The 21,961-nt window shown below is 46.0% G+C and overlaps 1 long non-coding RNA gene across 2 annotated transcripts in view; it reads left to right on the forward strand.

Annotated features, from left to right (window-relative positions):
* The window catches only part of LOC119145553, a 159,573-nt gene that overhangs the window by 1,184 nt on the left and 136,428 nt on the right, over positions 1-21,961 (forward strand). The window contains exon 2 of one of the 2 annotated variants that reach the window (XR_005103446.1): positions 3,966-4,090. This is a non-coding gene — a long non-coding RNA (uncharacterized LOC119145553). Of the gene's footprint in view, positions 1-3,937; positions 4,091-21,961 lie in introns of those variants that run through there. The other variant, XR_005103445.1, reaches the window with a different exon arrangement.

Consider the following 21,961-nt stretch of genomic DNA (forward strand, 5'->3'; position numbering starts at 1 on the left):
TTCTTTCCCTCACTGCTTTCCATCCTACACAGATCTAGTGTGGATTAAAGAGGCTGTCACTTGTGGAGGAACTGGAAGGACAGAGCAGCATAAAATGGTTAGAGGTCGTGCCGTCAAAAGGGTGTGCAAAAGAGCAAAATAGAATCATAGAATGTTAGAATCATTTAGGTTGGAAAAGACCTTTAAGATCATCAAGTCCAACCGTTAACCCAGCACTGCCAAGTCCATCAATAAACTGTGTTCCTAAGCACCACACCTATGCATTTTTTAAACACCCCCAGGCATGGTGACCCCACCAGCTCCCTGGGCAGCCTGTTCCAGTGACCGACAGCCCTTTCAATGAAGAAATGTTTCCCAACACCCGATCTAACCCCTCCCTTGGTGTAACCTGAGGCTGTTTCCCCTTGTCCTGTCGCTTGTCATCTGGGAGGAGACCGACCCCCCTGCCTACACCCTCCTGTCAGGCAGCTGTAGGGAGCGATCAGGCTCCCCCCGAGCCCCCTCCTCTCCAGGCTGAACCCCCACCAGCTCCCCCAGTTGCCCCCCACCAGCCCTGTGCCCCAGCCCCTTCCCCAGCCCCCTGCCCGGCTCTGGACACGCTCCAGCCCCCCTGTGTCCCTCTGGCTGTGAGGGGCCCAACGCCGAGCCCAGGGGTCGTGGGGCGGCTGCAGCAGTGACCACAGGGGGGACGGTCACTGCCCCAGTCCTGCTGGCCACACTGTTTCAGGTACAAGCCAGGTTGCTCTTGGCCACCTGGGCACACTGGGGGGTCATGCCCAGCTGGCTGTCACCCAGCACCCCCAGGTTCTTTCCCACCGGGCACCTTCTCAGCTGCTCTGCCCCCAGCCTGTGGTGCTGTGTGGAGTTGTTCCCCATGGGCAGGACCCGGCACGGAGCCATGTGGAACCCCATGCACTTGGCCTTGGCCATGGTCCAGCCTGCCCAGACCCCCCTGCAGAGCCTCCTGCCCCCCAGCAGATCCACACTCCCACCCAGCTTGGTGTCATCTGCGAACTGACTGAGGGTGCCCTCGATCCCTTCGTCCAGGCAGTCGATAGAGACACTACATTAGTGTCTTTAGATATAAATAAAGATATTACATTAGTAACATATAGTGAGATAAATCCCACCAATGTTCCCTCTTGAGGCAATGAAAATGGAAGGTTGCCCTGCAGAAGCCAGCTTGGGTCCTCAGATAGCCTGGCACATTTTGATGATACCTGTGTCTTGCTGTTGACTGCAGAAGCCAACTGGGCTGTCTTCTGCTTAATTTAGGTGGTTCGGTTCAGTGCCAAAGTTGCCCCTTGCAGATGGGTGTGTGCTGCAGGCTGTGTGGGTCATGCCCTGCAAAAGGGCCTTTGGTTGGTGTTGGGAGCACCAAACAGTACCACACTTGGTTTTCGTCATCATAAACATGTACCAAATCAGACTAACAGAGAACCAGAGTGTAAGAAATCTAGTATTTTCTTCAGAGGGCACTTTCTCCCTCATTCGCCCTGCTGAAATACAGCTGCTAGATTTGGCCCCACATCTTCAGCCCCATGGTAGCTGATCAGATGGATAACTGCTGGAACCTCTCTGGGAAAACTGTCCCCTTTCTGGTGAGCGGCACAAGATGATGTAGTTTAGAGTAATCCCGTGCCAGTATCCAAAGGGGTGTCCTTTCCGTGCCCTTGGTCCTGCCATACCGCTGAAATGCAATAACGGCCAGCCACCTGCAACTTGTTTTGATACTGCTGATATATCTTATTCTCTTTGCCGCTGCCTGAGGGTATGCACCAATCTCTTAATACGTATATAAATATTATCCTTGTTAATCCCTCGTAGAAAAATAGTATCAACAAAACCTATTGCCATTTCCTGTGTGGCTGACTGAGTAATGTGAACCAGATGATGTTTATATTTATAAAATGAAAATGCCAATAAAAAAGTAATTTTTAAAAAAATCACCTCTTGGTATTTTCCTGTTGCAAATGGAGAAATAACAGGGATATGCTACATCTGCATGTTAAAATTCAGCAAAGACAAATGGTCTTTATTACAGCAATCACAGAAGTTACAGCCATGATGGCCCCATTTCAAAGTGGCACTCCTAATTTTAAGCACATACCTAAATCTTAAGTTTTTCTGTGTGATAAGCTTAATAAATCAATAGCTTGTGAACATTGCTGGTGGGAGCATAGGTCACGGCTACCAGGTCTCCATTCAGTTGTGCCCTTCACAATGCTGACCTGGACAGAAAGGTCTACTTCTGGAAAAAGCCCGTGTTAACTCTTCTCTGTTCAGTAAGACCACACTTACTTACACAGATACACGTAGTTCTGGAACTCATTCATCCACACCAACAGCACAAGATTAAAGTAAAGGGGAAACCCCCAATAAAATCACACTTAAAGCTCTCCAAACGGGACAAAAGGCAGTGCTGTAGCTGTAGGGATGGCCCTCGGCATGTTACACATTGGGTGCTGAGGGAACCCACAGCAAACACCATCAGCGGGTAATTCTTGTCCCCTGTAAAGAGGCAAATTTATCTGATGCATATTGGAGAATGTGTATCCGACCAGATGTTAAGCTCAGAAAACTCTTTCCAATTTCCTTCTTTCACACCTCCATTGCTTCCCAAAGTTTTCATCTTTCAGGCTATAATTATTACTGATTGATCTCTTTCATTAGATCATTTCTTGGTTTTTTGTTTGTTTTGTGTCTTTGAATTCTGTAAGCAAAATCTTTTTTGCCATTTTTGGTCACAATTATAAAAGAAAGCATCATCAAGTACTGCAAACGGAATGGCCAAATTATAAATCAAGGGTGCCCATCATCTTCCAAAAATGAGAAAAATCAGGCCACTTTTCTAACAGGATGAAAATAGAGCTCTCCATTGCCAGTGTCATGTGATGCATCTCTTAGACCTCAGCCTTATTTGTAATTGTGAACTGGCTGTCATCCAATTACGGTTCTGTTGCAATTCTCCCAGTAGCTGAGCTTTTTTCTTCAAGTTCCACTCTAGCCATTTGTGTGATCAGAGTGGACTCTCAGCTCACTTAAAAAAACCCCAACAATAAAGAACAAAACAATCAGTCGTCTTGTCTTTATGGCTGTGAAAAGAGTGATGTTTAGAACACTGCTTCTTAAAGACAGAGAGACAGCGAGATGCTGGTATGAATTTCTCTTTCCCTGGTAAATCTACTGTGCCTGTCCACCTGGCCAGCTGATTGTCTATCTGTCTTTTAAGAATAACAGATGTGCTTAAAAAGTGATGTAGAAAGGGCAACAGTCATAGAGCAGAAGGCCCTGCATCTGGTAAATCTTATTCAAGCCTTTCTGTGAAGACCAGAAGGGGTTTAGGTGTAGTGCTGGCCCTGGTGAAAGGGGTGATTTTCTCCTAGTAAAAGCTCTGCGGCAACCGAAGGGCTCAGCCAAGTGAACTTTGGGCACAGCAGGATCGGTACCGTCCGATGAGGGCTAAACCTCTCCAGATCAGGCTCTGTCTGTATGAGAGTGGTCAGTGCTTACACACCTCCACCCAGCTCCTGCAGAAAGACAGCGGTCGTCTTCCTCCCCTCGCCTCATCCTCCCCAGGCAGCTCCACCACCCAAGGCAACAGCAGCAGGGTTAGAGAAGTTTCTTTCAGTCACTGGAATAACAAAAAATTCTCTGGCAGGCGCACATCTCCAGCGTGCCTTGAATGAAACAATTAAAAATGATAAAAGGTCTATCTTGGTTCTGAACACTCCGGTTGAGTGAAGAGATAAGTCCCCCTTTCATTCAAAGTCATTAACGGCTCAGCAATTTCAATGCCGTTTCCCATCGAAATGTATGAATTTTTAATACTTTAATTGCATGTTATCCTGAACACCACGTGTGCTTTCTTCTTATTTATCCCCTTGCTTTTGTTGTTACAGGTAAATGCTTTTTTGAACTCGCTTTTATGGGGGGAACACGCATTGTTATCTCTCTCTCTGCAGGAGCACAATGGGGGCTCTGGCCTCTGCTGCTGAATGGCAGAGCAAGGGTGTCTCCAGTGACTTCTCTGTTCGGAAGCCGCCTTTGGATGAGACGGGCTGAGATCCTGGGATCAGCGTGGAGGCCGGTGAGAGAAGCGGGTGGTTTTTTTCTTCTTAGCCTCTGAAATGCCTTTCGTGATAACAGAAAAATTAATTACTAGGGAGATTACTGAAAGAAATATTCTGCCGATATGATAACTGTGTTCATTGGAGACATCTGTTTGGTTTTATTTCCGAAGAAACTCCCATGTTTTGCTCTTGGAGCTGTGCATGGCTGGTAATACAGCTATTGTTGCACTAAATATGCATTCATTTCCGACCTCAGGAACATTTATGAAGCTCTGTCTACCCTGAGTTGAATTTTTAGGAGACTGAACACAATGGTTCGTGCCAAGATTGAGATCAAATTTTGTCAAAGACTGGGGAGATTGGAGCCAGGGATTAACTCTAGATCACAGGCTTTGTAATTATAATAGGACTCATTTAACAGAAATAATCAACAGAACAAACCATTCCTAAAACAGCTGACATTTGATGGAAGGAAAAAGGAACTGATTTTTCTTGATGTGAAGGATCTATCAGTAGCCCATGGTGACACACATTGTATTTATTTTTGAGCTGTCTTCAGTAACTTCCCTGTTGCGGATATATTTGTTTCTTGCCAGTGGACTGAGAGTAAATAGTCTTTGAAATTCCAGCTGAGTTGCAGATTTTGTCTGAGATGCTGTTCTCTGCCTTTTGCATTTTCACCTGTACTTCTACAAATTTGGTATAAAAAGCTGTTAAATGAGAACCGTGATGGTCTGCACTCACTTTGCACTTTGTCGCAAATTGGTAACATAAATTTGAGGCCAATGAATAATGTGTGCAATGGAGTTGAAGGCCAAAAGATAGCACAGGAATAGCTCAGGTCACACATGGAGTAATTCCTAAGCTGGAGGACATTAGTCTTCCCATTTTGCAAGCCGTACTGGTTCAGAAGGTCAACTGTTTGGCAAAATTCACGTGTCACTCTTGAATCTGTGCAAGGAGAGAGGATATATTTGGCTCTTGTAAGAATAATTCTGTGAACTCAGTGCATGTGTCATAAATCTGAGAAATTTCCTTCACACTTGAGCCTATTTCTTTCTCTCAGCCAGACTTCCAGGGTTTTTGAATATGAAGCATCCATGGAAGGTAGAGGGCTGAGGGGATGGTGGTGGTTGTTTTTCTTGCAAAGTGGGAGTGCATACTGCTGCTCTCCCCACACATTTTTGTTGGTATTGTGATGGATATTGTGAATACAAGGTTCACAACACCCTCAGGGTTGTCACCTTTTTCTTTTCGTTGACCTGACTAGAACTTAGAAGTACCTAAAAGCTCAGAACTGCGCATTCTGGTCAAATTCAGCAGATACAGCTAATCTATTGAGAATGTGGGCAAGGGTTCAAGTAGAGTCTTGCACTGATCTGAAAGCAAACATGACTACGAGGGCAGTTGTGCTTCTGGCTAAATACTCTAATTGCTGAAATAGGTATTAAACCACCTGCTACTATGTTCTGTGTCAGGTTTTGCCAAAACTAAGGTCTGAATTCACTAATATTTACTTTACAACATCTTTTCATAGTGTTCTTGGCCAAGAGCAGGGATTGGTAGCTGAAGTTAAAGGCTACGCTTGTTTTTCCCCAGCCGTAGGTGATAAAAGGTACAAGTTATAAAGTTCCGCAAGATTCTGCCCAACCTTTGGAAGACGGTTCTACTTGGAACTGGATCATTTGCCTTCTCTTACTGTAGCGTCAGTCCATGCAGTATCTGGAAAGGAGTTGTGGCAAAATATGAGACCTGGGTGTGAAGCTTGTGCAGATCCCCATGAACGACATCACATGGACCAGAAAAGCACCAGAATAGGAGGGGCCTGGATCTAAGGGATCCAGGAAGGCAAGAGGAAAAGAAATGTCTTGCGTGATTTCATAATTGAATGTCAAATACAACAACAAAGGGCAAGCAGAAAGATCCAGTGGTCATTGCCAGTTCTGGACCTACCAGATGCATTTTGCAACCCTGCCTTTAATTCAGTCTGACATACACAGACCCAGTAATACAGGGCCAAGCCAAATCAGGTCTGGATACCTCCTTGCTAATATCAATGGTAGTTTGCAAACCTTTTAGGGATTCAAAATGTTAAATGCAATAAAGAAAATGTTTCCTTAAGCAGCCTATTCACAAGTCAGGACCAGAGGTATGCTTCACACTGGCTAATATCCAGCATGACATGGCTGAGCAGGTATACGGATATTAATGTCTTTGTATTAGGATGCACAGTAAATATGATTCCAGCAATATCACAGGGACCAATTGGCTATTAAGCTAGAGGCTAAATTTGGGGGTTTTATGTTGAAATAAATCTTACTTTTCTACAAAGCCTAGGCAAATATTAAATCAAATCCCTTTCTTCTCTCCCCTCTCTTTAGTTATTGATTGGGGATATTATATATCAACTAACCACAAGGAGAGCACGCCATAACTTTGATTGATCGCCCGTATATTCCTGGCACTAATTCTGTGACAAGTGCATGCTTTGCTGCCCACCCTTGTCTGTGCTTTATTTCAGTGGCCTTCTTCCCTGGCCGATTCATAGATTAAAAGATGGGAACAGCTTGATGTATGAGGTCTTTCTAGGTGACTTTCTGCCCAGGGAGCTGGGTACCCTACTGCATAGGACAGGCAGATACTCACCCCTCTCCCAAAATAATGTTCCTCTGTGCAAAAAAAAAATGGCTTGTGAAAACAGAAGGAAGGAAAGGAGGGAGAGGGGAGAGGAAGACTGAGAGAAACCGAGAAAGAAAGAAATAGAAACAAGTAAAGCTGCTAGGTCAGAATAGTAAAGTTAGAAGTCTTCAAACAAGTTTGGGTGAGTCCATCTCTAGGGTCAAAGAAGTCTCTGTGCGAATGCGGGTTGCAGCAAAATCTTGTGTCTGTTAGGAAAATGTGCTGAGAATATTGGGGGTTTGGGATCAGTATCACCTATGGATTTATATGGCTCTTTTCCCATTGCCCGTCCTGATAGCCCCGAGTAAATGCCCAGGATCTCATTGCACTTTGGTTCTGAATGCTTGCTGCCCCATTTCTGCTGCTGGGGGAACCCAAAAGTCTCCCTGCAATTGTGTTTCAGGTCTTTGTTGAGGTCAGGGAGACTGGTGGAGAAAATAATTTCTCTCACATGGTTATTTTTGCCATATTAAATGACAGAAGGAAATGCTGTTATGGATATAACAAATTCAGACTCATCCCTTACCAGATTTCACTTTGGTGGGATAAATTTATCCCCGTCAGATTTCAAGGGCTGTCCACTGCTGGTTCCTAATGAATCAAACCTGCTCTGGATAACAATAATTTCTACAAATCTGCTTATCTGGACTAAATGTTTATCCCTTTAGCTGCAAACCTCTTGATCCAAAGTCATTGTTATATAACGTGTACATAGCACAGAGCGTCTGCAACAAGCATGTAATCGACAGGCGCTTGTTTGCTCAGTTGTTAAAATGTTCAGCAGAAAAACTGGAATAGGAATTGAAGTGCCTGTTACCTACAGATTCCCCTGCTCGATTCATTTCTACAAAATAGCACATAGGAGGCTTTAAAATAACTCCTTATAAAAAAAAAAAAAAAAAGAAAAAAACAACAAAAAAACAACAAACCTGAAAGTACTGGATGAAAGCCATTTGGTGAGTGTGGGACACAAGTGATTTGTGCGGTGTGATTGTATGCCTGCTGGTGAGATGAACATATACTTTGAATTCAGACTCAAGAATAAATCATCAGAGACAGGAAGAACATGGGAGGAAACAGAGACTCTGAAATAAAAGCTGTAGAAACATTACAGTGAAGAAAAAATACTTGGGTTAGATGGCTCTCTGATCTAAGAGCAATAAAGAAAAATGCTGACTGTAGACTGTAATTAATCTGTTGGGCTGGCTTAAATTGCAATGTGTGGAGTAAAAGGATTGATCAGACCCATACAATGTGATCAGACTCACATTACAGTATTTGGCCTGCAAAGTCATTGACAGCTACTTCCAAGTAAGTGCAGTGATGGAAAATGAAAAGGGACATTCAAAGTGGTACCTCCTCACTGGCTGTACGTGAAAGCCATTGTGGCAACGCTAAAAGATTGTCATAGATTGGTTTTGGAAAATGTCTGTGTTGTCTGTTGATTTAAAAAAGGCTGAGAAACAGTGCGTTGTGTGGGCTCATAAGGGTCTCCTGCAGATCATTGGTGTGATATTTCTTTTTGTAATCCTAGACGGAGTTATTGCAGTTGTCATTGATGCTCAGCAGAGAAGGATGGTGTCTGGATGAACCAGCTTGGTGCATCAGTAGGAAGAGCTTCAGGGGTTCTCCAAGTGGGACGGGGATTCCAAAATCCCCCATCAGACCAGGGATTTAACAGCTAAAGAAAAACATTTCAGCAAAAAGTGGGGCTCTTGGAGCGCTCAGAAATGCTGTAGGGCATGCCCGTGCGTGACTGCAGGAGGGACCGCTTGGCCACAGTGAGCCCGCTGGTCACAGAGAAGCTAACAGTACATGAAGTGGCAGATGGCCCATTATTTACCATTATTTCAGGTAGACTGGACCTATGTTATTTACAGGTCCAAAAACTCACAGTAAAACCTTGGCTTTCATTCATGTGTGCCACTTGGCAATTTGTCTACATTCAATATTGCTTCAGTAGCATTCGTATAAACAAATTAAGGGAGGAGAAAGCAACAAATGCAGCTTAAGACTAATTCCCCTCCACCCACTGAATCACTGAGGGCCTTTAAGAGTGTTCAAAGCCAAATTACACTTCAGTGCACAGGATTTAATTTGCATCTGCCAACTTCAGAAGGGGGATTTAGTCAGATAGGGCATTTGCATTCCATAAAAGGAGTTGATCTCTAATTAAACTAATATCATGTTTGAATTTGCACAGTGATAACTGGGAAGACAAAACATGCAGGTCTCAGCGAGAGGAAGGAGCGGACTGGGTGCAGGGGCGGAGAATGGCTCTCCTTTTCAAATGCCAAATGCAGGCAGGTGGGTTTTGATGTGTTGGGGGGGGGGGGCTGCCTGTTCTGTAGAGGGGACACTTGCCTTGTCCTTACAGATCCGTACGAGTTCCATGCACCGTTTATGTGGCACTTACACTCAGAAAATGCACCCAGCTCGCTCCGTCCTGAGTGCGCGTTACCAGGCGCAGTGTGGGCGCACGCAGCAGTGCCTCACAGAGCCAAGTGCCCTGTAAGATCAAGAGTCTTTCCTGGAAAAATTAAAAAATGTCCTCCTCTCTTCTGCATGCTCTAGCCTTTCTTTGTATGTGAAGTAAAAATGACTTTCTGTTTTTACTCTTCAGCCTTCATTAGGGCACCGCTTGGTATATGTCCACGTTTTTAGTCATGTCAGTTGAGTGAGAGTGATGCGATGGCTTGCAATTAAGTCAAATAAGTTGGAAAGGCCCGTGTTTCTCTGCTTACCAGCATTCCCAGGCCCACCCACGGGATGATGCTGAGCAGTCCTGACAGCCACATTCCATTGAGCAAGCACAAAAAATATATATCAAACAACTAAGCAAAGATCCATTTAAAAATTTTCTTCGGTTATGCTGAATCAATTTTTTTTTTTCCTAATTCCTGCTCAATGCAAAGAGGAAATTCTTTTGGGGCAGCTCAGGCCACAGGAGACAGAAGTATTTTTTACCTACCATCAAACATTCAGGAAAATCAGTAAACTGTGGCAATTATTTTCACAGATCAATAGATTTTAAGGCCAGATAGGAACACAATTGCAACCATCAAGTCTGATTTCCTGCAGTACAATGTCAGAGTGATTCCTTTTCTGAGCCCAACAATGTGGGCTTAAACCAGGATGTATCTTTGAGTGAGGCAGCTCGTCTTGACTTAAAGACAACAGATGATAGAGAGCAAATATCATCCCTCCGTAAGCCCTGTAATGATAAATTACCTCCCTTTTAAAATGTGGTTATTTATTTTCTCCTTTAATTCTTCTGATACTCATCTTGGAGCCCCTGGAAGCTGTCTGCTGGCTTAGGGGGGTCTGAGCATCAGACGCGCATCTGATAGAGGCCGCTCTCCTCCCACAGCTCATTTTGGATGGTGACCAGAGTCACGTACTCAGGGCACAGGTATCTTTTCGCGTGATAGAGAGGTGCTGGGGCTGCATCTGAGGTCTTTGGTCGGACACCGAGTGTCCATCTGTCTAGGCAGCAAGGAAGAGGTGAGATATACTGCAATATTTCTGTGCCAGCCCAGACTGCAAGATTCTCGGCCATGTCTGGTTTTCCCGCAAACCATGACCAGCAGCAAGATTCGTAGAGCAGCTCCAGCAGGCACAGAGGGAAATCCCAGTCTCATTAAGAGCAAGAAGTTTTGTTTTTATCTCTGATGGGACTGACATTTCGTTTGGAAACTTTAGAGATGAGAAAATTCATAGTCTTGTTATGCATGCTATACACAAAAACTCCAGTTTCTGATGAACAGCCCAGCTCCAGATCCCTTTTACATAGTTAATTTTAATCTAATTTTTTATTTATTTCACAGTGGAGCGCATCTGGCTTAAAAAACTTACCCAAGTAAATATCCCATTTCACCTCTCTCCCAGGAAACAGATGTACATATATCAAACCAAGAAAGACGACTGTTTATTTTTTTCCCTTGTGATTCAATCCTGTGCATATGCCACAGTGTGTGACATTTTCCACTCCTCAAAGAAAGCAAAATCACACATGACATTAAAGCTTGGTTTTCTAGAATTTAGTGGTTTTAAGATGAAAGCACCCAAGCAAAATATCCTTTGGACAGAAATAAAACAGGTAACTTTTCAAGCTAATAAGCTATTTGTGGTCAAGTTCTGATCTCCATTATAGTGATACGCGTCTGAGCTAATTCCCTACAGAAGATAAAAGCCCCTGCTATATCTGATGGGTAAGACAGATTCTCTCATGATATAAGTCTGTTTTTAAAAACTCCCTTAGTAATCAAAGCCCCCCAAAACTCTTGGGATTTGTGTTTCCTGAGCTTCTTAAAATAGCAGCAGGGTGGTATGTTCCTGGAGCTCAAGGTCCCCCCTCCCCAGGTGCTCTCACCTTCCACGGGGCCTCTCGGGAGAGGAGTCCCTGGATCCCAGCACACCCACAGCCATCCCTCTGGGGAAGGAGGATTTCCCCTTCAAAATCTGCTCTAAGGGGGGTGGGGGTGGGGTGGGGTGGGGGTGGGGGCCCGGGAAGAGCAGGACATGGAGAGCTTCTTCACTTTATGGCAGACAGAGAGACCCTGCTCCCCTGGGAACTAAAGCTCCTCCTGACTCCTATACCTTGAGCTTGCAGTGACAAATGTCACCCAGCACAGAGGCACAAGAAGCACAAATGCCTTCAGTTGCTTTTTTCCTCCCCAAAACAGTGTATGGGAGACAGCAAGAGAGGAAGGAGAACCATATTGCTATGGTGCCGCAGGGCAGCCAGTCTCATAAATGGCAGCTCCTTGCTAAATAAATAAATAAAAGGAAATTGTAATTGTGGCTCAGCGAGCCTTCAAAACTATCCAAATATGCAAACTTCCTCATGAGGGAGGGAAAAAAAGAAGAAAAAAAGGCAACTCGTCAACATGCTTTGCATGCTAAGGCTCCCGTCGTTCCAGCAGATTGCAGGCTGCTGTAGGAGATTATAAAGCCAGCTTGATCTCACAGCAGGGTGTGGGGGGACATGGAGGGGGGGAAAAAAACTACCTGTACAATTCCAATTAACATAAATTAGCAGGGTGTGCACTCCAGAAATAAACAAACACAGCACTGGCGGAAAAAAGGGCAGTGCAGTGCCGGATTGCTTCTTGTTCCATGGTGAAAGCAGAAGGGTGCAAATGCCAGTGGTCTCCGTGGAGGGCACAGGGGATACTGAATCCAGCCAAATGCCTCCAAAGCTCCCCAAAGGTTTGGTGGTTCACAGGACACAGGCGGGTGTTGGGTGGCACATCTGAGCTCCCTGGGTCAGCCCCAGAGCACAGGGAGGGTCAGCAGAGGTTGGATTCATCACACCTGGATCCAGATGTTAGAAAACAGACTTTAAATCAGACCCGGGTGCTCCCAGCTCCTTCAGTGGTCATGGGAACGCGCCTGGTGGCTCTGGGAGGTGCCATCTCACCAGTCCCCTGCCTGATGCCAGCTGAATCTCAGCCTTAGGGTCTGATTTCAAGGGCTCTCTGAGCACCTGTAGCTCCAGCTGTGGAGAGGGTGAACCAGACACGTTAAACATGCTGGATATAACACCAGGCATCTGTTCGCATCTGTAGGTGCCTCGGCACCTTGACAGACCTTGTCACTAGGTGCTTCGGGAGGCTGATTCCTCACTGGGAAGTGCAGGCGGTAGCGCTGCCCTTCTTCAGAGCAGGACCAGGCTTTGGATGCGCAGTCCTGGGGCTGGATGCGCGCCCTGGAGGGATGGAGTTTGACTGCCGCTACGTGCTGGCACAGCGGAGCAATCGGAGCATGAACTGATACTGGGGTGGTCACGGGCAGATGCAGATGACTGCCCAGATTTTTGGAAGGAACGGGAAGCGAGGCAGGAGCTGTGACAGGGGGTGGCTTCGTGGACAGGCTCATTTTATGCACTGCGCCTTGCCTAGGGCTGGGGCTTCTGCTAGGTCTGAGTGGCAGAACCTTGCAGGGTTTGTGGAAACAGACAGTTCTAGGCTGGTGGTCTAGAGACGAGCAGAAAAGATTCATATTCAATTCCCAAAGTCCAACAGTTCGTGGTCAGATAGCCTCACACCAGCCTTCGTTCCAAAAGAACAAGATCCCATGTATCTCATCTTCTACAATAAGTTATTCCAGCACAGTCCTGACCCCAGCCCCAGCTTTACTCCACTAAAATCTGTGGGTTTCAGTAGCTTTAGAGAGAGAGCCCAAAAAATCAGGAGTAACTCATACAGTGTGCTGTTTTTCAGCCCTTCGTTCATATCCTCAGATGGAGACCTCAACAGCACTTTATTGATTTACAACCAGCAGGATCAGGTCTCCTTTTCATGCGTAAAATATAAAAATTACTGCTTTCGCTACAGCTTGTGTTATCTCCAATTAGCTGCACTGACATGATTTGTTCTCCCGTAGTCTTTGTTGCATAACTAATCACAACCAATAAGTATAAACACAAAAATAATTAGCTTAAATCAGCTGGCTGTACACACTAAGCACATCCATTCAATAACAGAAAGGACATGTAAATTTCCTCAGATTATTACATTTTATTTTTATTTCCATTTGGGTGGATTTTTTGCTTTGGGTAAAGTTAGGGGGTGGAGGTGCATCTGTGAGGGCGGTAGCTATAGTAACGTACACCCAAATAAATGAATATTGGCTCTCCAGGTAATTCAGTATTTAATTCCATGTCAGTTCTGTTTATCACTTCGTTCCAGGAGATCCTAACATTTTGACATTCCCAGAGCATATGTCTGAGAATTAATGAAATATTGAAAGAAGTCTTCAATAAGGGCTTTCACTTGCAAGGAGGGAAGATGAGCGGAGACCCTGATGCTGCTTCTTATTCTTAATAGTACTAAAGGTGCCACCCCAAGGACCAGATTGGTGGCACTAACCTAATAGTGGTAATTGATGGGGATGTAATATTGTTTCTGTGAGACACTCAAAAACAAAACTGAGATGGGCTGGCTCAGGAGAATTGGGGAGGAAAGTAATGGGCTTTTATCAGGTTCCCAAGTGGTGCCAGGCGATGGTTTGGGAGAGACAGGGTGGGGAGGGACGTGGGGTGGAGGAGCTGGTGCCCCAGGGACTCACCAAGCCTGGCAGGGGCCAGAGGCTGAATTCTGTGTGTCGGAGGCAGAAGAGGTATCCGAGCCCCCCGGCCAGCTCTTAGTGCTGATCCAAGTGCCCTCACCTTCGCAGTTACCAGCATGTTAGCAGGATCGGTGCACAAGTTTTGGACTGTCTCAGCTTGTCTGAATCTGGAGGCACAGAGGGGTTTTTTTCTTTTTTTTTTTTTTTTTTTTTAAACTCCACCTTTTTCCCTTCTGGCAAGTCCTGTCATCACCAACTGATGGAAAAGTAGATTTATTGCCTAAAATTTTCTTGGTTGCTGTGCTCACCTACTAAAGCACAAGGCTGTCCAGCCGCAAAACTGACATGAGGCAGCACCAACACTTGCAATGCAGGCAGTCTTAGCTTTTATTTAAAAAGAAACGGGACCTTTCCAAACTTTATAAAGAAAAACCTGAAAATGTGGACAGCTATAAAGTAGGCTGAGCATCTGAGACAGCAGATAGAGCCCTCTGTTTATTATCTCTGCAACTCTCCTGGTATTTCAGTAGCTGTGATGACTTGGAAGGTAAACACAAACTTTTTGAATGTGTGGGATTAGTGATGCTGCCCGTGAGATATTGTCTCTATGAGAGATATCCTTTTACATTTAATTTTTAAATTTGCTGGGTTTGTGGTTATTGCATCTTACATCACCGTCTTTATTTCATTTGCTTTATTTCCCTGGGGCTGAGCTTTGCTAGCAAAGTGTCCACCTGCAGGAAAAGCACAGCAGGAGCCAGGTGCAGGGAGTAACTCTGCTGACGATCTTTCTGTTAAGCCAGGTGAAGGTTATTGGATCTCTAGCTAATCACCCCCAAGTTTCTAAAACTGTACTTCGTACTAGCATCCATAAATCTGGATGATTCTCTGAACTTCCAGAGTCCCTGACTCTAAAAAATAGGACTGGAAATCTCAGAGGGACAAGCCTTTCCCACGAGAACCTCTGCACTTCGTGTGCTCCTCGTGATCAAAACAGAGGTGAAGTGTAATGAGCCTGGGCCATGAGCTCGTCAACAAGGATTGATCCAAGGCTCTTGCAGATTGAATTCAGCTGCTGCTGAGTTTGCAGCTAAATTAGCAGGAGTCGCAATGGAAGGGGCAGTACAAAGATGGGGATGTTAAGGTTGGTGAGGTGGCTACATGCTCTGTTCTGCAAGATAGTCCACATTAGACATCAGAGGAGTTACAGCAATATCCAGCAATTAATGGGAGTTTTTTCAGTGGGTTTCGGGTATGTGCTTTGTGCTGGTCTGGTTGTGGGAAAGGATTTTTCATCTCAGAGTGGCAGATGAGATCTCCCCAGATCTGCAGCATATTGCTGTGTTCAGGCAAATGTGTTTGAGATGCAAAGCTGTGGGTTTGCAGGCAGTTCCAGGCACATACTTTTGGCCCTGATTATTTATGTCGTGCTTAAAACTTGCAGTTTTCTCATGCAGAATTGAAACATCGTGCAAATGCACCAATTTGCACATCATTTTCAATGGGAAGTCGAATTGTTTCATTTCAGTGGTGTCCTAAATCTGCTGTTTCAAGACAGTAAATCTGTAGGTTTTTTCTGTGCTGTTGTTACGCTTCGTTTCTTTTGATCAGTTTTATTAGATCATAATTCACAGTCTCACACTTCAAATTTCTTATCACAATGTTTAGGATCATCTAAACAACACTTTTACTTCATCAGAATGGTAACTTTTGGAAATTATTGAGCTCAGATGAGCTGTGTTGAAACAAGCCACCATGCAATGCCTAATGTAGAAAATGTTCAGAATTCCTGCTTTGCTGAGGAGTTTTTTGCTATTATTATTATTCTTCAGGCTTTTTTCCTGAACCAGAAGTTCTACTGGGGAGTGGCAACATTTCCCAAACAACAGAAATCCCATTTTCAAACCAAAATTTTGAAGTGGTGATCTCATCCCATGCTTTGCCTGGGATTTTGCAGGGAAGAAGTTCCTTTCAGTATCAGTAAGGTTTGTGAATGAATCCTTGGGCTGCTGCAGCATAGGCCCCTTCCCCTCTGATACCAGCCTGCTCACATATGGGTGTAAGATCATGCCAGTTCCAAGGTGGAGCACTTCGCAGGTTTTGACAGCACTCTTTTGAGTTTTCTTTTTTTCTGTAGCAATTTCGTTTTCCATAATTTTACCATCTGGCACTAAGAAATTGAGTAAAACATCCTTACATGCACAGAGAGCTCAGGTGATCGTGAGGCTGGGGTTTTGAAGGATCCACTTAGTGATCCTTCTAATGTGAAATCCCCGAGAAGCCCTGCTGCCTCGTGGACTGGACCCTGCCTCTTCGTTAGCACCGGGGCAATGTTTGCACGTGTAACCAAATTCATACTATCAAATTCCTGGTCCTTCGGATTATGGGCAGACTCAAAAAATGTGAAGTCATCAGAGGGTTTTAGATTTTTACATTAGCCACTTGCATGGAAATACATGCAAATCGATGTAAATAGACACTTTCTGCAGCCCAGGTTATTAAAGGAGCTGCTGCTCATAAGAGGATTTTCATAATAAGGCTAAGGATCCCACAACATCTATTAAGACACAGTTACTGTAAATTACGCTAAATACAGGGTTGTTATCCTTGATAGAGCTTTGCAAAGGGAAGGAGCAGGGAATGAAGCTGTTTCTCCCACATCACCTCCTGTCTCTTCTCCATTTCTCACAGTAGCTGGTAGGGCAACTCTGTGCAGAGGAGAAAGCACTTCTAATGGCTGCAGTATCCCCTGGGACAGGTCCAGCCTGAGGGGAGGAAACAAAAAAAGCCAGTGGCTGGTTTTCACAGAAACACCCAAAGGAGCTCATGCCTTGCTGGGAGGTCTGGTGGCCCCTTGGGCAGGAGCCCCAGGTGAGTGGGCAGAGGCGGATGGCCTCAGCTGTCCCAAGCCGCCATGACCCTCGCAGCATTACTGCGGTCTCAGCTGCTCATTCTGCAGCCCGTTCCTTCTTTTCTTTGGCCCTAAACAGGAGCATCCGCTGCCAGCCCCGACACGCGGTCCATCACCCAGACCTTTGCTCCTCTTCCCATCTCCATCTGTCCCCTGCCTCGCCACACTTCTCAGGGGGTGGTTTGGGGGACTCCTCTCACACTAACAGATGGGTCATAGACAAGGAAGCAAAACCCTTGACAGGCCCTAACATATCGCCGAAAACCTTCCCTTGCCCAGACTGTGACCACTTGTTGCTTTGTACCAGGACCAGAGACTGGCTCCAGCCCAGGGCCCCCCCCCCAGCATCCACTGGAGTGAGCAAGTGGGGAACCAGGACTATCTTTTCCACTTCTTGTGTAATAATCCACCTAGGATAGGATCACATCGCCCCGGCAGGGCTTCAGGCTGACTTTCCTCACTGTTCCTGCTGGGAGCACTGGATTCCTTCCCACCCTGGCACACATGCCCTTCTTCTCCCTGCACGCTCCCACCTGCTGCCCCTCAGCCTGGGGACCCAGCGGGCTGCAGCCTGTGCCTGCTGTTAGACCATGCAAAGCCTGTAAAACAGCAACTTTTAAAGGAAGCACGACTTACTCAGCCGTGCAATGTGCAGAGGAAGCAGAGAGACTTCACATGTGATTTTTCCCTCAGACAAGTTTAACACACCCACACCCCCCCATCCCATCCTGAGCTCAGGTGGCTCTGGTTTGTTCTACTGCCCTGAGCCACAAGGAATAACTGGTGTTTTGTACAACGCTGGCTTTTTCTCCCTGGAGTGATGTCTTCTGGGCCCATCAGGTCTCTCTCTAAGCAGCCTCCAGCCAGCCCCCTACCCCCTGTTGCCTCTCTACTGGGAGGCTACACTCTGTGTGTGTGTGGAAATATCCTTGGATGCGTGGAAGGGGTAGGACACCATGGTCCGTATGGGGCTGGCTCTAAATCCTCCCCTCCTTGCCAGTCCAGCCACTGTTCCCAGTGCTCCTTTGAATCTTTGTGCCAGAGGCTGCTTTGTCCATCCACTTTACCTTTCTGGTTAATTCTTCAGGAAATGTTTTGCAGCTTCTTTGAATTTAACTCTGGCCAGTCTGGCAGGAACTGTTATGAAATCCAAGTAGGAAACCAGGTCATTGGCGATAAAACTGAAAGTGTGTCCCCGGTTTGCAGTGGCTACAAATAGCTGAGAGTTCCCTGGGGCCGGCAGAGCACTCCGGGCATCTTACAGAGACGGTGAAATTGGCTGCTTCAGTGGTCACGGGGAAGAGATGTCTCTAGAGGGTGATTCGGAGCACTTGCTTTGACATCCTCCTCTGAACTCTGAACTGCCTTCAGGAGAAGGCACCGAGCCCTTTGGTAGGTGCCCACAGCTGGCTGAAGGCCTGCGTGGACACGGTGCTGCGCAGCAAGCTGCAGTGGGAAGTGTCTTGTGCGTGTGGTCACACTCTTTTGTCAAACCGAGTTCCGAACCCTCCATCTTCCTAGAGTGATGCTGTATGCTACTGCGTCCTGGCTGTCCCCCAGGGTGGCAGAAGGCTCAGGCTCAAACTTTTGAGAGGCAGGAAGAGAGGTTCTTTTCTTACTGGCATGAATATTAAATTCCCCGTTCCCTTAAAAAAAAAAAAAAAAAAAAGCAGCCCAAATCTTAGGTTTCAGGTGAGGATAGAGACATGGGGTGACAGAATAGATGCGTCCATGAGGAGGAGGGGAGGGGAAGGAGAGGGAGAGACACAGTAGGGCTTTAAGTAACATCTAGTTCATCAGTTTTGATTACCAGGAGCCTTTGTAACGAGGAATGTGAAGTAGAGCACGCTTGGTCAGCTCGTTCCACTCCGGACGGGAGCGGGAGCACAGCCCATGTGTGCCCCTCTGGCCAAGCCCCGAGCACAGCCCTCAGCCAGAGCTGGTGGGGTTGGCAGGGATCCGTCCCTGCACCCTGGCTCTTAGTGCCTGGTTCAGGTGGCAGGTAGGCTCTCGTCTGGCCGTCATTTGTGCTCTGCCTTCCTCACACCATTACAAGATGCTCTGGATCCTGATGGGATGAAGACATCAGCCTGGCTCTCCCTGCTGCTCTCCGTGGGAGGCACAGCAGAACTGTATGTTGAAATGTCAGATCAGTGCGGTGTGAGTGTCGGAGTCTGCACATCTCCCACCGGGCGAGGTGTCCAACAGCGTGCCGAGATGTTACGGTGGTACCGAACTGTCAGAGGAGCTTACTGCAAAATGATGCACAGCTGGAGTGGTGGGAGCCACACTAGCTGGTTCAGTTTGTGGTGGTACTGGGGCTTGGAGAGAAGGAGCATCTTACTCTTCCTAGGTGTTTCCAGCATTTCGGTCCTGAGACCATCATTAACAGTTCCTGTTAATGGGCCATTGCCCAGAGGGGCTGTGGAGCTTGCTCCGCAGACTCTGCCCTGTGCTCCCTGCACAGCCACGGAGCAGCACTACACAGTACCTGCTTTTGTGTGGCACGTTTCCTCCTCCAAAACTCTCTGCTCAGTTAATGAAGGAGGACTAATCCCTGCAGTGCCCTGCTGCAGCACCGTAAGATGGTTTTAAAGAGACAGCGTGGTCCAGTTGCCTTGGAGCCAGGAGTCCTGCCTGTGCCGCAGAGCTGTGGTGGCACCAGGCTTGCTTGGCAGGTCCTGTCCACTATCGGCATCAGCAGGCAGCTGCTATGGCCACGTGGCTTACGGTTTATTCATGCCCATGAGCTCCACTAGCCAGAAGGGCTCTCCTGTCCTTCAGTGCACTAGCATAGTGGATTAGAGTGACAGGGAGGTTTCCAGGACCCCACACACTCAAGGAGCAAAGCCAGAAGGATTTGCATGCTGGCTTTGTGTTTGCGAGGGAAGTCATCTCCTCTGGAGAACTTGACAAGCCGTGTTCCAGCATGCTTGGCACTGAGGTGACCTCCCACCTCAGCTTGCTCCTGAGGCACAATAGGAAGAGCCACTTGTCTTGCACCTTTCCCCTGTAGTTTAAAAAACAGCTGTTAGTGAAAGGGAGCTTTAACAAACTGTTGAAAAGTCTGTAAATGGAAGAAGCATCTGCTTTGGAAACTGTTGGATCACAGTCAGGCCCCAAAGCAGCTTTACAGCCAGGAGGCTGGGTTTACTGGATGAATCAGAACCTGTGATGACAGGACAGCTGCTAAGGAGACTTACTTATCTCAACCCCTTCTGCACAGGGTCAAAAAGTAAAGATTTTTTCTCCCTCCCCTCAAAATGTTTTTGTTTTTCATAAAGAAAATCAAGCATTGAAAAGTGATCAGTCAAAACTCGGAAATACTTCTGTATAGAAATGCCGCTTCGGTGTCCCAGAGCACTGTCAGCACATCAGCCACCCTCCTAGGCTACTGAGCCTACCCGTGGCAGTCCACCCTGGGCATCCTGGCGTGTTCATGAACACTTAGAGTGAAGTTTATGTCATTTAGCTTAAACTATCTAAAAGCTGGGGGTTATAGTTGGTCATTTCAGACTCCCCCCAGAGCTGAAGGAAACACAGGCGGCTCTGCGTGCTTGTCCATCCTGCGCATGCCGGCCATCTGCCTGAGGATGGAGGAGATCACCCTTTGGAGGTGCTTTCAGCTGATGGCCAGTCTTTGCTAGCTGACCCTGGTAAGGTGAACCTGGGTAGATCCAACCTGAGCAGATAAATCTGGTTAGGGAATTACACCCGTGGGGTGGGTAAAGGGGATGGGATACTCACATTCCCGTTCCCCTAAGGTGTTGCTGTGGAAATCAGAAGTAAACGCATCTGTTTTACTGTCTCTGTCTAAGTCAGCGCTGCAGACAGATCCTACACCTTTATAGAAAAGTCCCTTTGGCCATCTCAGAGACTGCTTGTTCAACAGGAAAAATGTAGTATTAAATTTAGAAGCGTGTCAATTCATATATTTGTTGTATACAAGCTGTAGGTAAGTGCAATATAGCTGATATTAGAAGTGGCTAAATTCTGTTGATAAATGTTTGCCCTTGAGTTCTGCCTGTAACGGAGTTGTAAGCCTCCTACCTTTTTAAATGCTATAGAATTCTGAGACAGAGTAGTTTAACATGATTACCCCAACTTCCATTGCTCTTCTTTAATCACTAGACTTCACTCCCAGGGGCTATTTGTAATTCACAGTTGGAGTCTTTGAACAAAGAAATTTGATTTTTTTTTTTTCTATTAGTTTTCTCTTAAATCCTGACAGGTTTAAAAAAAAACAAACACCAACAACAACCAAAAAACAAACCTAAAACCTCCTAATGCTTTCACGAAAAGCTGAAATTTCTCATAGAGAAGGAGATACTTCTGGCTAGCTGAACAGAATAATTATGTAAAAGCTGAAGGGAAAATAAATCTTTGACCAGTTTTTGTAATTATTCTTAATTTGTTGTTGTCATCATCATCCAAGACAGTCTTCGTTGCAGCAGGCACTGCACAAATAGAGAACATCAGCTAACGTAAAATAATTCCATGCAGTCTACTGCATTCAGCAGAAAAATTAGGAAAAAAAACCACTTCTCTTTTTTTTATTCAAGCACTTGAGTGCATACCAAAACTTCTATTTCCAGTGAAAAATGTTGAAAACTACAGAAAAAAATTAAAAAATTGGAGGAGTCATCAGAGGGGGAAAAAAAGCCTTTTCAGTTTCTCCAAACTTGCCCATTAAGCTTGCTCCTCTGAAGTTAACTGTTTCTGAAAGCATTTACTGAACAATTCCTATCTTGGAATTAAAATTGTGACACAAACCCGAATGACGAGGCTGGGCTTGCCAGCCTGCTCCCCTCCCTGCCCAGCGGGTTCGCTCAGCTCTGGCAGGGTTTCAGGTGCAGCTGTGCGACATTTCCGAAAAGTTAAAATGTTGTTTTCAAAACAAGGCACACTTCTCAAACTGCATTCCTTGTTTATTCCAGCAGGTCAAGATTTGGATTTAATTCAGCTTTGATTACACTGCTGATTTAAGGTGTTGAGAGGAAATTTCAGCTTTATTCCACTCAGACGCATCAAGTGAACCATCTGGCTAGGCTAAAAGTACCTGTCCTAAGAGGAGATGAATTGCTCTCAGAGCTGCCCGATTCTCTCCATCGCCTGCACGGACAGCCTAGCTCAACTTGAGTTTAGATAACCAGATCAGGACCAATAAATCTCACCTTCAGTGATGTTAACCCAGTCCTCTGGCTGAGGGCACTTCTGCTGTACTCAA

Source organism: Falco rusticolus, chromosome 3 (genome assembly GCF_015220075.1).
Source record: "Falco rusticolus isolate bFalRus1 chromosome 3, bFalRus1.pri, whole genome shotgun sequence".
Taxonomy (NCBI): Eukaryota; Metazoa; Chordata; class Aves; order Falconiformes; family Falconidae; genus Falco; species Falco rusticolus.